The sequence below is a fragment of the Aythya ferina genome, assembly GCF_964211825.1.
Source record: "Aythya ferina genome assembly, chromosome: 6".
NCBI lineage: Eukaryota > Metazoa > Chordata > Aves > Anseriformes > Anatidae > Aythya > Aythya ferina.
The window spans coordinates 28505747-28519846 of record NC_140303.1 but is presented as its reverse complement, the minus strand read 5'-3'; the positions used below and the strand labels follow the sequence as shown (position 1 = coordinate 28519846).

General features: G+C 41.0%; 1 protein-coding gene across 5 annotated transcripts in view; it reads right to left on the bottom strand.

The window, feature by feature from the left end:
• Positions 1-14100, bottom strand: part of LOC311438637 (uncharacterized protein) — a 34211-nt gene that overhangs the window by 13663 nt on the left and 6448 nt on the right. For 2 of the 5 annotated variants that reach the window (XM_084523252.1, XM_084523257.1), the window contains exon 1: positions 2118-2256. The exons of 1 other annotated variant lie outside the window; for it this stretch is intronic. The gene's annotated coding sequence lies outside the window, so the exon portion shown is untranslated. Of the gene's footprint in view, positions 1-675; positions 829-1077; positions 1194-2117; positions 2257-14100 lie in introns of those variants that run through there. 2 more of the 5 variants (XM_084523254.1, XM_084523253.1) reach the window with 2 other exon arrangements.

Sequence of the window (14100 nt, the reverse complement as noted above, 5' to 3'; positions counted from 1 at the left end):
CTCCCCAGATAATCTGTTTATTCTGATTTCCCAAAACTGCAAATAACAATTTAACCACAACACAATTTTGAGTTAAGTTTCTGGGAAAGAGCTTCCTGAAATAGGCATCTGTAGGTAGCACAAATACAACACGTTAAGCAAAGATAAATCCAGTGCACATATCACACCTGATCAAAAGCTTATGCTGATAATGAATGTGATTATGTATGGGTTTTATTTGGTTTTGGACCTTAAGGGAATATTTATTTCAGAAATCTTATCTGCTTTTCAGATGTTATTTAAGGTTGTGTTGTCAAATCAAAGCATAGGCATGGCAAGAGCTCATTCTCTCTTGGTCTCACCAAGTAACTGGGATAGATGTCATGACAGAAAGAGGGTCCTTTGGATGTCAGCTGATAAAAACAGGTAATTTTTCTCATTCTAAATATGGCAGAGGGAGAAAATACAGATCCTGGTTCTCACACTTTAAGCTGACAGAAATGAGAAACTCCCACCGTGTTCACAGGGCAGTCTAATATGTGTTTGGCCTTCTGCCCTTTCCTTGGAAGCAATCTGTAATCTTACCACTGGAAATAGGTCATTCCAGTACGTGGGTCATCACCCCCATCCCTCAGAAAGAGCAGTGTTTGATGTTCCTGGAATTGTGGGATTTCACAAGAGCTTTACGAAACTTACTGGTTGGATTTCTTCAAGACAGAGCAGGTAGATGGCCGGGAGATTCCAGGTAATACATCTGTATGCACTGAATGCATTTTTTTGACAGCTCACAGACTGCCATTGAAGCAGCTTCTAAATACTGCATTTCCTACAGGAGGCTCTCCTTTGCACCTAAATCACAAAATTTTCTAAGTTAGGGAGTATGTGGTTGACAGTGGCTGCCCAGTGTGCCTACACTCCTCAGGCATGAATTAGTGTATTGTGGTATATATGTTACAGCTGACTGTATCAATGAAAAGCTATCAACTTTATTACTAAAATACCTGCACTGAATTGTACATGCTTATTGTTTATATTCCCTAACTGAGGAAAAGAAAGCCTAATGTAACACTCAGCAACATTCTCAACTAAATAACATACTTCGTGGAAGGCAGGCAATGTGCTTTTCCTGTTCCAAAGACATTTTGCCCTTAGACAAGCATGGAGAAAGGGGTAGAGAAGATGCACAAGGTTGTGAGAATAGCAGAAGCTGTAACCTGAAAAAAAAGAGAAAAGAGAGGGCATTCGGCAATGAGAATAATAAAACGTTCCAGCTGGCAAATCTTAAAACATACAGATATCATGTCTGAATGGGAACGAATTTAGATGATACAGTATGGGAAAAGTCATGAAAGACTTCATGACTTCTTCGTGAAAAAGCATCAGATGGCACAACTGGAGAGCCTGTCAGTGCAAAGAGGATCCTTTATAGGGAAAACAAATTAAACACTCAGGTGAGAGATGGCTGCATGAAGACAGATGATACGATTGCATAGCTGGAATAGGTTGCATTCAGAGGAATAGTTAGATTTCAGCCTGTCAGTGAAAAATAAATGGTGTCAGGCAGGCAGAGGGTAATGACTGTGCTGCCTCACAATAACCTTGATGCCAACAGCTACTGGGCTGCACCAGCAAATGGAAAAAATACAAACCCACATAATTTCAATATATAAAGAAGACAGAAAGCATATGAGTAACTTTACACACGCACGTTGACAGCCCAAATTCAAATGGAATTACTCATGTGAACAAAACCAGTGATACGCATAAGCCTGCACAATGTAGCCTAGATACCAGGGTAAAAGAAGGACCCAACTCTTTTGTTAGAAGCCTGAAAAAAATGTTTTGCAAGCTGTTTTCATATTCAGCCGCAGAATGACAGGGCCCATTTTTGACCGGAGCCTGCCTTTCTGAGAACCCCTCACTCCCAGCTACCGTGGTCCAGCATTCATCCCAAGCCAGACCCGCTCTGGCTCGGCCTTCGGATGCTTGCATTTCTTTGTCTTGCGCTTGGCGTTTTTGCCGCTTTATGGTTTTTTTTTTTTGGGGAAAAGGGCTGTGGGGGGAGCCTGCCCGCAGCCCCGCCGCTGCTTCCCTCGCCCTTCCCGCACCGCCCGCGGCCCGGGGTCAGCGCTACTCACCGCGGCCTCGGTGCAGCGAGGAAGGGGCAGGGGAAGGGGCTCCTCGCCGCCTGCCCCCGGCTCTGCCCGCAGCCCCCGGGGCTCCCCCTCGCCTCCGGCCGGGCCGGGAGCCGCAGCCGGGGGGCGGGCGGGAGGCGCGGCCCGGCCCTACACGGGCCTGCGCGGGCCAGGGGCCGGCGGCCGCCATCTCAGGGGGGGGCGGTGAGGGCTGGGCCGTGCCCCGTCAGCAGGGGGGCACGGCACCTGGTGGTTGTTCCCAGCGCAGCTGGGGACGGAGTTTTGGGGTTTATGTTGTATTTTTTTTTTTTCTTTGTTTGTTTTTGTAAGCGCTTCCAAGCCCTTTTAAGTCAGCCTTTAGCCCCAGATCCTCTCTGCGAGCTTGCCGCGGAGCCGCGGTCCCGCTGCTTGCTTGGGCTTGTGGCCTTGGCGTCCTGCACGCCTGCTGCAGCTTCCATGGTTTCTTCTTTCCCTTTATTTATTTTGCTCTCTGTTTCTCCTTTACAGCTACGTGAGGCTTCGCAAAACAATCGGGATTGAAACTCCCCCGCCCACATGTGCCTCTATTTTCTACATTGACGTGTTTTCCTGCTTTGGGGCGAGGCTACTGCTTCTTCATTAGTATTGTGCCTGGAAAAAAAAAAATATTACACGTGTAATTGTTTTTTCAAGTTATAAGTGGAGGCCAATAAATACACCCAGCCCAGAGCAATGCAAAGCACGTGGCCTGGGCTAGATGAATAATATGAGCATCTTCAATTAAAATTTACAGTATGTGCCAGTATGGTGGTAATGTATGCTGCTGATTTATTTTTTTTTATGCTAGTTCTTCTGGAGTTGTGGAGAGGCCGGACCAGAGCTTCAGTGCAGAACTTTCCCCAGAGCCTCTTAATTGCCTCCTGCTAGGGATTAAAAACAAAACAAAACAAAAAAACAAACCCCAAAACAAACCCACACATCTTTCATAAAAAGAAGTCTGAGATCATTAGCTAACATTTGGAAGTCCCTCAAATTAACATGCGTGAAGGACTGTGGCCAAACTCCCACTGGCTCCCATAAAAGCAGTAATCAGTCCTTCAAGCAAGATTCTCTACAAAATAACACCCAGAAGCCCCTGCAGAAGGGATTTGCCAATCTCACCATCTGACTAGATTAAAAACAGCAGTAACAATGTGATAATTGACAGGAGAAACTTCCTTGACAAGGAATGAATCAGTGTTTATTTTTAGCATTTTCCCCCAATGCTTTATTTAAACGAAAGATTAACTAATTATTTCCGTCATTATATCGTCCTCACTAGCAACAGAAGGTGGCAGATCCTTATGTGTCTGCTCGGTTGCTGCAGAACGCGAGCAGCTCTGTTACTTTGCTTCAGCTCATCCTTTGAGGTCTGTGAGTGCCCTGGCCGGATGTGTTGTGCCAGCTGCCCTTTTTCTTTCTACAGTAGTCTGATTGACCTGGAAGGTATCGGGGCTCCGCTTGGCCTCACCCTTAAATTTAGTATTCCTCCCCATCAGTGTTGTTATTTCCTAAATGGTAAGCCTTAAAAAAATCTTCAGAAAATGGAAACTAATTTTCTGTGTGTTCCACCTTTGCTCCAGTGCTTTATTTGAAAAACAGGTCAGCGTTAATCCTGTCACTGCAGCTGCCCACTGCAGCCTGTTGCAATGTCAGGGCACTTGCATTCCGAACAGATAAAGCGGAAAGGAGCCAGCAATAAAATCTTATCTGGGAGAGGGCAGCTCACCTGAAAATTGGGCATTTGTTACAGGACAAATGCAAGGAAACTGGTCATAGTCCCAGTGACACCAAATAGTATCTGTTTCTGCTCATAAGCCTTTAAGTTCTGCTTTGTTTTGAAATGGGGGACTTGACATGTTTTTCTTAAAGTTTGAATTGTGGGCATGGGTTTAATTAGCAGAAAGGGATGAGATGTATTTGAAAATGTCTGAGTTGTGTGGGTGGGCTTTTTTTTTTTTTTTTTTTTTTTTTTCTTTCTTCTTCTTCTTCCAACTATTGTGGAACTAAGAAACATAAATGGCAGTTTGTTTCATTTTTCTACATATCTATAATATGAAGATCACTACAAAGCATACAGAGAGCTGATTTACTGGTCTCTCACAGTCTCAAAGCAATTGTACCATGCTAAAATCACAGGTAAAATTACATTAATTTTAGTCCTAAAGAGTGAATCTCATTGTCAGCATTCAAGTGTTTGTTCTTCTATGGCAAATATTTGTGCAGAATTTCTTTTGCACACTCCTTAATATTTCAGATAATTTTGAATGTGACTACTTGATCTAAGCCAGTTCTAGGTAAAATCGTTCATTTTTAACTATTTTAGTGTATACCTGATCATTCTTAAACAGAGTAAAATGTCCTCAAGTGGAAGACCATGGAAATCATGGTAAATGATCAAGTTCTTTATATGCAGCCCACTGGTCTCTTGCAGAGTTTAAAGGGAGACATTCAGTTGCTGTATTGCCTATGGGAGCAAGTTGAATCTTTGGTATCTGATCTCAAATATTAGTGCAAGAGATGCATCAAAGGGGAATTATACCCAGAAATGAAAGTATCTTTCCTCCTATTTCTACATCTCTTGAGGAGACCATTGCAGACATGGCTACTTGTTGGGATGAGCACTCTGTCTTGCAAGTATTATCTGCAATGGTTACCTCAGATCCCCAGATAATTTAATTTCTGTTTAGATGAATACAGAGCACTAACAGGAGCATTGTACAAAATGATTTAATCTGTGGGCAATCAGGCCAAACAAATCCATGAATCATTCATAATCTTTCATATGCATCTGCATTGCAAGAGATACAGTTAACTACAAAGGGAAACATTATGGATGGGGAGTGGGTGAGACAGGGAATAAGGCAGATCAGTAAAATTGGCATGAAATACATTCTTCTTATTTTTTTATTTAACCAGAATTTATTTTATTGGCTACAGGCCAAGTCTGAAACCCAAGGGCTCAGGTCAGAATTTGAGCTCCTAAATCTAAAACAGAGATGGTGAAAAACCCCAGTGAGCTGTGTATGACCTTGCATCATGCCTAAATTCCCAAGCCACCTTGCATTATTTTAGGTAAGCTACTTGGCTATAGAGAGCCTCTCTGCGAGTACCCAGATCTGTATCAGTTCAACAGGGCTGAGCAGCTTGGCATGCACTCATATCTCAAACAGGAGCTAAAACCTATGTGTCACTCCATGCATGTCCCCAGAGTGGCTCAGTTCAAGAGGTAAACTTCAAACCCCTCTAATGTATGCCAGTGGGACTAAGTCTTAACAAATGCAACTGAGCCCATTCCTTCTAAAAAGACATTTTTGTGTTATACTGCAGTGGGTGAAGCATTTATCCAGGAGGTGGAAGGTCTGAGTTCAGGGCCCATTCTTTGCAGATCAGAGGGATCAGCAGTCACATTGATGTCTGCGTACAAAAGTATTCACCTGAACCCAGATGCAAAGCTTGATCACTCTCATTGTGACCCTGCACAGGACATACTACAGGGGGTGGTGAAGCTCAGTACAGGGATACTCAGATTAGCACTGATCAGGATTGGGTAACGCCGTGCTATCAGAAAGGGTTGAAAAGTGGCAGAGTTTTTTAGCTGCAATGCAGTGTGTGTAGAGATGATGGTAGTGCTTCTGAGCCTAGCCAGTCCAGGAACCTCTGTCTTCAGCACATTCCTACATTCAGGCAAGCAACCATCTACTTCAAATTACTAATTTTTAATAGAAGTGATTACCTCAGTCCAGCAATAGCTAGCTGGTAGTTTGGATGTGCAGCTACCACATTAGTACATATAACCCATGCCACTTGACTAGTCAACTCTGTGGGGATTTCTCCCAAGAATTCACATTTAGGAACATCCGCTGGATGGCACTCTTGTGCCATACAGTATATAAGCATTTGTGATTTTATTTGGCTGCAAATACAGACATCTTTTAAAGTCAAAGAACTGAGTTCACTCTCATGTATGCCATCATAAATTTGGAGTGACTTCACATAAGGCATTCAGTTTAATTTAGAGTTGCACCAGTGTAACTGGGAGAAGAATACGAAACAGATGTTGTGAAGCAGTATTTTGGCTATTAATTCTATCAATAAAGTTTTGAACAATTTATGAAACTTAAATGCAAGGAGCAGGCATAGAGGCTGTGGTCATGAAAGACCAAGGGCACCCAGCTTCAGTTCTTCTGTTACAGACTACACTAAAATCTAATAATCAACCCTTATGCTTTTACCTGCCAGTGTTTTTTACTCTTAAACCTGCTATTTCATACACACCATTCTATAAAGATACAAGACAATTATTTTATGACTGGCTGCAAAACAAGAAGCTATCTTCATTTCAAAAGTCAACATTTGAAGTTTTTGTTTTAAAATGCCTAGTCTCTATGTTCAAAGTGTTTGAAGAACGGTCTGAATGCTAAATATTAGACTTTTATTTTGAAATAGTTGGAAAATGACTCAATTATTTTTACATAATTCTATGAAAGTGGTTTTTTTTTTTTTTTTTTTTTTCAAAAAAAAATCTAGTTTTCTGAAAATAAATCAATTTTGGACTAAATTTACAAGTCATGATTATCTCAGATCTCTGGTGAAATTGAATCATGTCCACAAGAACTCTTTGATAAAGATAACATATTTGGCTTAACTTTTCCTGTACATGTGTTACGTATCAATGAAGGGTATGGGAGAATATCAGGAAATTTCTGTAAATACATTTGAACATCAGGGAAATATCTTCATGAAATCTGTTCTGCTTCTTTTCTGTTGGTCCTGTAATGAGCCTCGCTTCTCCCAAACCTGAATCTGTACAGTACTCTGAATATCAGCAATATCTGGTAAGTCAAGAACTCTTTCAACGAGGTTGCCTTCTCCATCTTCGCCTACTCTAAAACCAATGAAAAAGCTAGGATTTAACATAAGTTGAACCATTTTCTATTTTGGGGTTGGTAAGTATATATCTGGTTTCAGCCAGGGAAGGAAGTGCTCAGAGTGTTTTATCACAGCCAGCTCTTGTGATTTACTTCACATAACTGGAAGAAGGCAATCATGTAAATAGGGGCTAAGGTTTATTCTTGGGAAATGCACAGTTCCACAGACTTGGGATCTTTAACTTATATTTTTGGTTATCACACATATGCTGTCAATTTAAATCTCTATTTGTAGCATGGGAATAATACCACACTAATTCTGTGGTGCTTGGTAGGAGAGCTCCTGTACCTGTGCTAAATGTACTCAGAGACAAACCTGGCAGGTTCAGGGCAGGCATGTTGAAGGATACCTTTCCTATCCTCCCTAGTTTTGTCTTATTCCAGAGGTCATCATGGCCCTAGCATAATCTGGTTACTCTGGGAAGATGCTCTAAATTAAGGATTGGCTTTTTTGGTTGAACAACTCAACCTGAATGTGTTCAGAGAACAGGCTGGAAACTCTTGTCTTCCCACACTTCTGCCCTTCCATCCCTCAACTTTATTCTGGGACTTGCAGCATCCACAGTTGATGGGATGATCTGCAATTACCCCCATAAAGAACTCATGCCTCACCCACTTTCTTTTATATGCTGTTTCCATCTATTGAGTAGCTGGTAGATAACTTTTTTTTTTTTTTTTAATTGTTTTATGGTAATAACCCAGGGCTATGTTTTTTTTTATGGTTTCTTTGCACTAGATATTGTAGATTCTCGTAGTTGAGAGAGACATGGAGAGCTTACAAGCTCCAGGTAGAACAAATGAAGGACTGAGATCCAGAGAGATCAGGTGATTTTCCCAAGGTAACATGCTAAGTATGTGCCAGTGCTAATCTACCCAATTTGGTTATTTAATGCACGTAAGCACCACTGCATGTTCTGGTGTATGTATCAACCACAGGAATGCTAAAGCTGGAAAAATTCATTTGGGGGGAAAAAAAAGGATGCTTGGCACTACTTTTTAGGACTTGCAAGAAATTTCCACTTTTTCATTTTTCCAATACCTTGGAAATGCATATACTCTTGGGATCTGCATCTTAAAATGTTGTTGCAAACTGGAATAACATCTGTTAAATGCAGCCAAGAAACATCTGGTTTTCCCTTCCTGGAAGCCTGAGCTCAGGCAGCCGTTTTCCTGTCAGCTATGCCGAAGAGTGAAATCAGTTCAATAGGTCAACGTTTTCTCTCAATTTCTGAGTTCTCAGTTTCTTATTAAAAAGATGGCTAGCAATGAGAGTAAAGAGGGGAAAGAAGACTCTGTTTAATGTACATGTTAGTCTACCAAAACAAACAAACAAAACAACTTTTAGCTTCAGACTAAATTAAATAACTGGTAAGAGCAGAGCTATTAAGCACTAGAAAGAGCACCAAGGATTGTTTGGGACTGTAAGATTATTAGTCTGGTAATGGTTTATCATTGGGAATAACAAGCTGATACGAATCCCATTCAAAACTGTGTTAAAATCTCACACTGATGGTCACTGGGCTTTGGATTTGGCTCTAATATCACTGGTAGATGGCCTAGGGCAAGCTGGTCACCAATATGCAGTATATTAATCGCTAGATTGTCGGAACTCTCATCCGAGCAGCTGCAGGCAATGCAGTGGTTGCAGAGTCAGAAGTGGCTGGTGCGTTGTACATACTGGGCCTTCAACAACTGCTCGCTCCAGTGGAGTCAGGCTAAGGATAGCTGAGGGGAAGTACAAGGTAAGTTCAAAGACCTGAAGTAGAGAAGACCATAAGTATTTTGTGTAGGAATTAGTTATTACATTTTCAGCTCTTTGTGCTTTGACAATGCCTTGGACAAACAAACATGTAATTGAGAACTGTACAATTTCCCCCTTCATCTTTAAGAACTGAACCAAGACTTGTAAAGGCACTTAGATGATTAGGCTCATCCTGAAATCCTCAGACATTAAATGCTGAAGGCATGTGTCATGATCTGATATTTAATTGCCAGGGACAATCTGTATCACCCAGTCATTAGGAAACTGGTAGCACGAGATGGCAGGCCCCTCTGTATCCTGACTGAAAAATGGCAGCAGCCTTATTTTTCAGGTGCAATCTCAAAGAGAACTGGGACAAGAAATGCTGTGACCTTCTGCCACAAGCATTTTGGTGAGGCAAAATGGCAATGCTTTTGGCCACAAGAACCCTATTTCTTCTACAGATGTGATTTGCCACCACTCACATGACTGAAAAGCAAAACTAGTTGGGAGGTAGGGTTTTTTCAGTTTTTGTCTGTGTGATGTTTCTCTTCTAGTCCATGAAATTAAACTACTAAGGAAGTGAGTCCTAATTGGAGGAAGAGTATTCAGAATGGATTTAGAGATGCAGCACTTTCTGTGGCGGTGTCTCCCATAGTGCTGATGGTACAAATTAACTCATGGGGTCAGGTCTGTGTGCACAGAGGAAACTTGCTTAAGGCTGATAGAGTGCAGGAAGGGGAAAGGGAGTTGTACAGCCTGTGTGCAGTTACAGGCAGCTTCCTGATACTATTTTATTGGTGAAACATTTTGTCTCCTTCAGAGCAGAGATTGACTTTGCTTTGATACAACACTAGTGGCAAATGTCAGCATCATTATTGTGTCCATTATGCATTGCCCAACGCTCATGGTCTGATACTGAAGTGGCCATTCCCCAGCTGCTCTGTTATTATCTACAAGGACACAGTGGTGTGGCCCACCCATACCCCAACTAGGCTACAGTCAAATGCATTCTTTGATTAAATAAGATCTAGTCTAACTGCCAAGACTGTGCCATTTTATTTTACAAATAGCAAGAAAAGGCTGTGGATATGGAAAATGCTGTTGTCAATGAATAGTCGGGAATGGAATGACCCCATGTAATTTGTGATCCAGGGGGTTGTAGCCTATTTTGCTCAAAGTCATCTTCATCTGTTCTCTTCAGCCTCACGCCATTTTTATATTTGGCCTACATGTACTTTGTCCAAATACAAATAGGGTTGTGTGTTTGGCACATTAGTGTTTGGAATTCCCAGGCACACTCCAAGTTTATTAAAGAACCAGTGTTAATTACAGGAAAATCCTACCTACTGTGAATGCTTCTACGTAGCTTGAGTTCCAACCTAGTCTCTCTGGTTAATTATGATTTTCTCATTTCTCCAGCTTTATGTAGGAACGAGGGACATCTAGTGGCTCAATGGAATATAGCAAATGAAGATAAGCTCAAAAAGGTGCATTGTTGTGCAAAGCAGACAATTCAGTGAATATTGAAGGCCTTCCAAGTGGTTGAAGTGCAGTTTGAATATATGAAATTACTTCAGCTTAGACTAGGATAATCTGTAATAAATTTTAGTCTTGTGTTTCTGTCTACGTGTGAAAAAGTGATCAGACTGAAGCTTACATAGGTTAAAATGTATTTACTACCTATTTTCAGGAAGACTGAATATTTTCATTCATTAGGAGAAGCTGGGGTACAGGAGGGATGGATAATAAACAGAGGCAAATCACAGAACACAGCCTTTATGCATTTTTTCTTCTTTGTTCTTTTTTCCCCAAGTGAACACATTTATTTTATGCATGGTAATTCAGGATGCAATTAATTAGACCAAGTGATACCTGATAACTTACAATGACTAAAAATAACTGCAAAGAGCAGTTAAATGGAGAACCTCCCTTTCTGTACAATGCTTTTCGTATTTTAATATTTAAATAATTGTTTTCTTTAGCAAGTAACCCAGTCTGAATCATGTTTTTTTTCTTCATCCTTTCTTCTCATCCTAACCAATAACTATTCGGTATTCCTGTAGCTTTTGTTGCAAAAGATGAGATGCATATCGTAGAAGCAAGAATATCTACAGCAAATTGTAAGCTCTTTTTATATTGTGAGCCTGTTTATATTAGGTTTGCCATTCTGTATTTTGTATTGCGTACTGAAAGTCCAGATCGACCCCAACCATGTCAGTCAACTATTATATTATTATACTACACTATATGTCAACTATTATACAGCACAGTCCAGGGACAGTTCTTGACCTTTCCTGGACCAACTAACATTTTCAACACCTAGCAGTCAAAGGCTCTGAATGTCTCTCACTCCTACCCCAGCCCCACAAAATGACTAATTTAATTTACACAGGAGTTGGAGGATTTTGGTTGGAGTAGATGACAAAAGGAAGCAGTCTACGTATAAAGAGGGAGGCTTCTCCATAGATGAGAGCAAATCATTGTCAAATATTAAGAAATCCGGAGAGAGCAACAGGAGGCATTCTATCTCACCTGAGATGCTGATAAAACTTGGAAGCCATAGGAGTGTGATCAGACTGAGAAAAGACAAATGACTTGCTATTTTGCAAAGATGTGTAACTTGAGAGTTTTTTTTTTTTAAGGTTGGTGATAAAGAAAATCCTTTGCTACACAAGTGGTTTTGGTATTGGCTTTTGTCTTCCCTTTTCACTCTGAATGGGCCAACGCAGAAACTTGTAGGCCTTGGTAAAACTGAGAAAACCACGAATAAGCAATCAGGGGGTTCTCCCATTCTGATTCACCAGTTCCAGGCCCACATCCTATGCTGATGGATTCTCAGCCCACCTATGTGTCTTTATAGTTATATAGGAATAGTTATCTAAACACTGTTAAGATGGTGTTAGGAGCTTGGGACCCAGAGACTGGGTCCAGTGGTTTAGGCTGATGTTGTGTGGGGTTGAATTTGCAAAGTTTATGGGTTCATCAAGGCACACTGGAAGCAGGTACTTTATAAACCTAGGATGAACAAGTTGCGAACATACAGAGTATATGATAGTCCCTGCATTATAAAGATTAATGAAGGCACTTCTCCAGACAGAGTTGTTAGCAACCTTTATTATCATGATAGAATTCATAGTTTTAAACTCCTGAAGTTCTAGGCACACCAGAATGCACACAGTTACACTGCTGAGGTCCCACTTATCTCCATTTTTTTTTTCCCAACAATACTTTGTTGTACAGAGAAGTTCCAATGAAGAGAGCTTCCGGAAAGATTTTGCTGTTTGGGCCTCTTCCAAATGCTGTGTGAACACAGGTATAGCCAAACCCTATTGCTGACAACATTCAGGCTACATTTATCAGTATTAGGGAAAAATTAACTGAATTTATTTTAGCTGACAAATAATCAAGTCTTTCTATTCCAGACACTTCTAAGAAGCAATGGCAAAGCTGAAGTAGGCCTGACCATGTGAAGTACCTGACACAAGTGGAGTCAATTACCAGAGTGAAAAAAAAAAAAAGAAGTCAGCTGGCATTTTAATGAATATTTATTGAATGGGAAGGTAACTACTTCTTAAATCTTTGCTCACTTTTGCTACCGTGAGGTTCTGGTTACCACCTGACCACTTTACTAATTAACAGGGCAGTAAAAAATGAATCTAAAGTTCCATAAGGTTTAGCCTGGATTTCTTTTGTGAAAAGTTCTAGGAAAAATCAGCAACCCTGTACTGACCCAAGATTAAGGAAAATGAGAGTGTATGTTGGGGACAGTTTGGAGTATGCCTTGCACAGACTGAGTGAAAATGGCAAATGGGAGAGGTGAGATTCAATACCTGACATCCTTCAGGCCTAGGGTCTCTTACAGTGCTGGAAATCAGCCTGGGATTCCTCTCCTTTTACTTCTGTTGATGGTGGAGTGCCAACAGCAAAAAAGCTATGACTGCTCAACTCAGGTTTCCACTCCTGTTGCCCTACACAGCTTTGAGTTTGCGTTGCTTTGACTTACGCATTGATGGGTACATATTTCTAACTAGTACAGACAGACACAAATTTCCTTTGACTAATCCTCCCCTGGCAAGTTGAGTCATCATATAGAAAAGGTTGTTTCTGCTTGTTCTCTGTTCAGATTATAATCCAGTCCAAGCTCCAAAAAAGGCCAGGCCAATAGCATTGACAACTATGACCCTCTCTGTTCTCCCATAGCACCAGAGGCAAAGTTGGAAAGATGTCTGTAGCTACCAGATTTCTGCAGGGGAAGATCTTCCTTGGAAATTACTTTGAAAGATGCTGGCAAGGATCCTGGTAAGAACTTAGCCTTTTCTGTCCGTGTTTCTCTGTCTGTCAAAACAAGGCATAAGCCTTCCCTGCTTCAAAACAGTATTGTGAGGATTCATCAGTTAACATGTTTACATCACTAAAAATGATTTTGCATTCTTAATCACCTAGACTTTAGTTCTTAGGAACACAAACTCATCCCACCCATCTTAAAGATCGTTTCCTTCTTTTCATGTATCCATATTCCTCTTTGCTTAATGCTGCTGCAAAAGGTGGTTGCAGCTAGTGTTGCTTTTGGACACGTGAAAGCAATTTTAACAGTCATAATGATTTTTTCCTGAGCAATGAAGTAATCGGCAAAGGAAAAGTAATTCTTCTTCAATTTCTGTTTTTCCTTTTTATTAGTGTTGGAAAATGATTTATACATCATAATACTCAACTAAAATTTCTCATGACTGCTCCGACTCCTTGGCGTTGTCATGAGAAACAATCTCAATGTATGTCATGAGGAATAATCTTAGCATATGTTTGTAAAGCACCTTTCAGTCAAGAGACCTCTCAGAGGATTAATTGTGATCAAAACTGGAGTTGTCTACAGACATAACCCAAAGTACAAATATCAGGTGTGTCTGTGCTTGTATGCTGCAGGACCTGTACCACTTGCTACCAAAAGGCAACTTCTCTGGAACAGAACTCAGTAGACGACCAAAATGTCTGCAATATCTTAAACACAAAGTGTCCTATCCCACTGAAATTGCACAGGCCACCTAAGTAAGCAAAATGATCTGCAAGCACCTGTAATCAACTTCATGCCAGAACTGTCAAGGTATTTTTAGCTATGAAACACTGTTGGAAATGTATTTAGGGATGTGACAGGTACCCAAATCTGGAGGTGGTGACCAGTTTAGTTATGGTCCTGCTGCCTTCTGATCACCCAAGTTATCCTCCCACACACAACCTTCCCTGCCCTGTAAAATGTGCCGTTGTTTTCTTCCTGCCATGGTCCCTTTTCATTCTACTC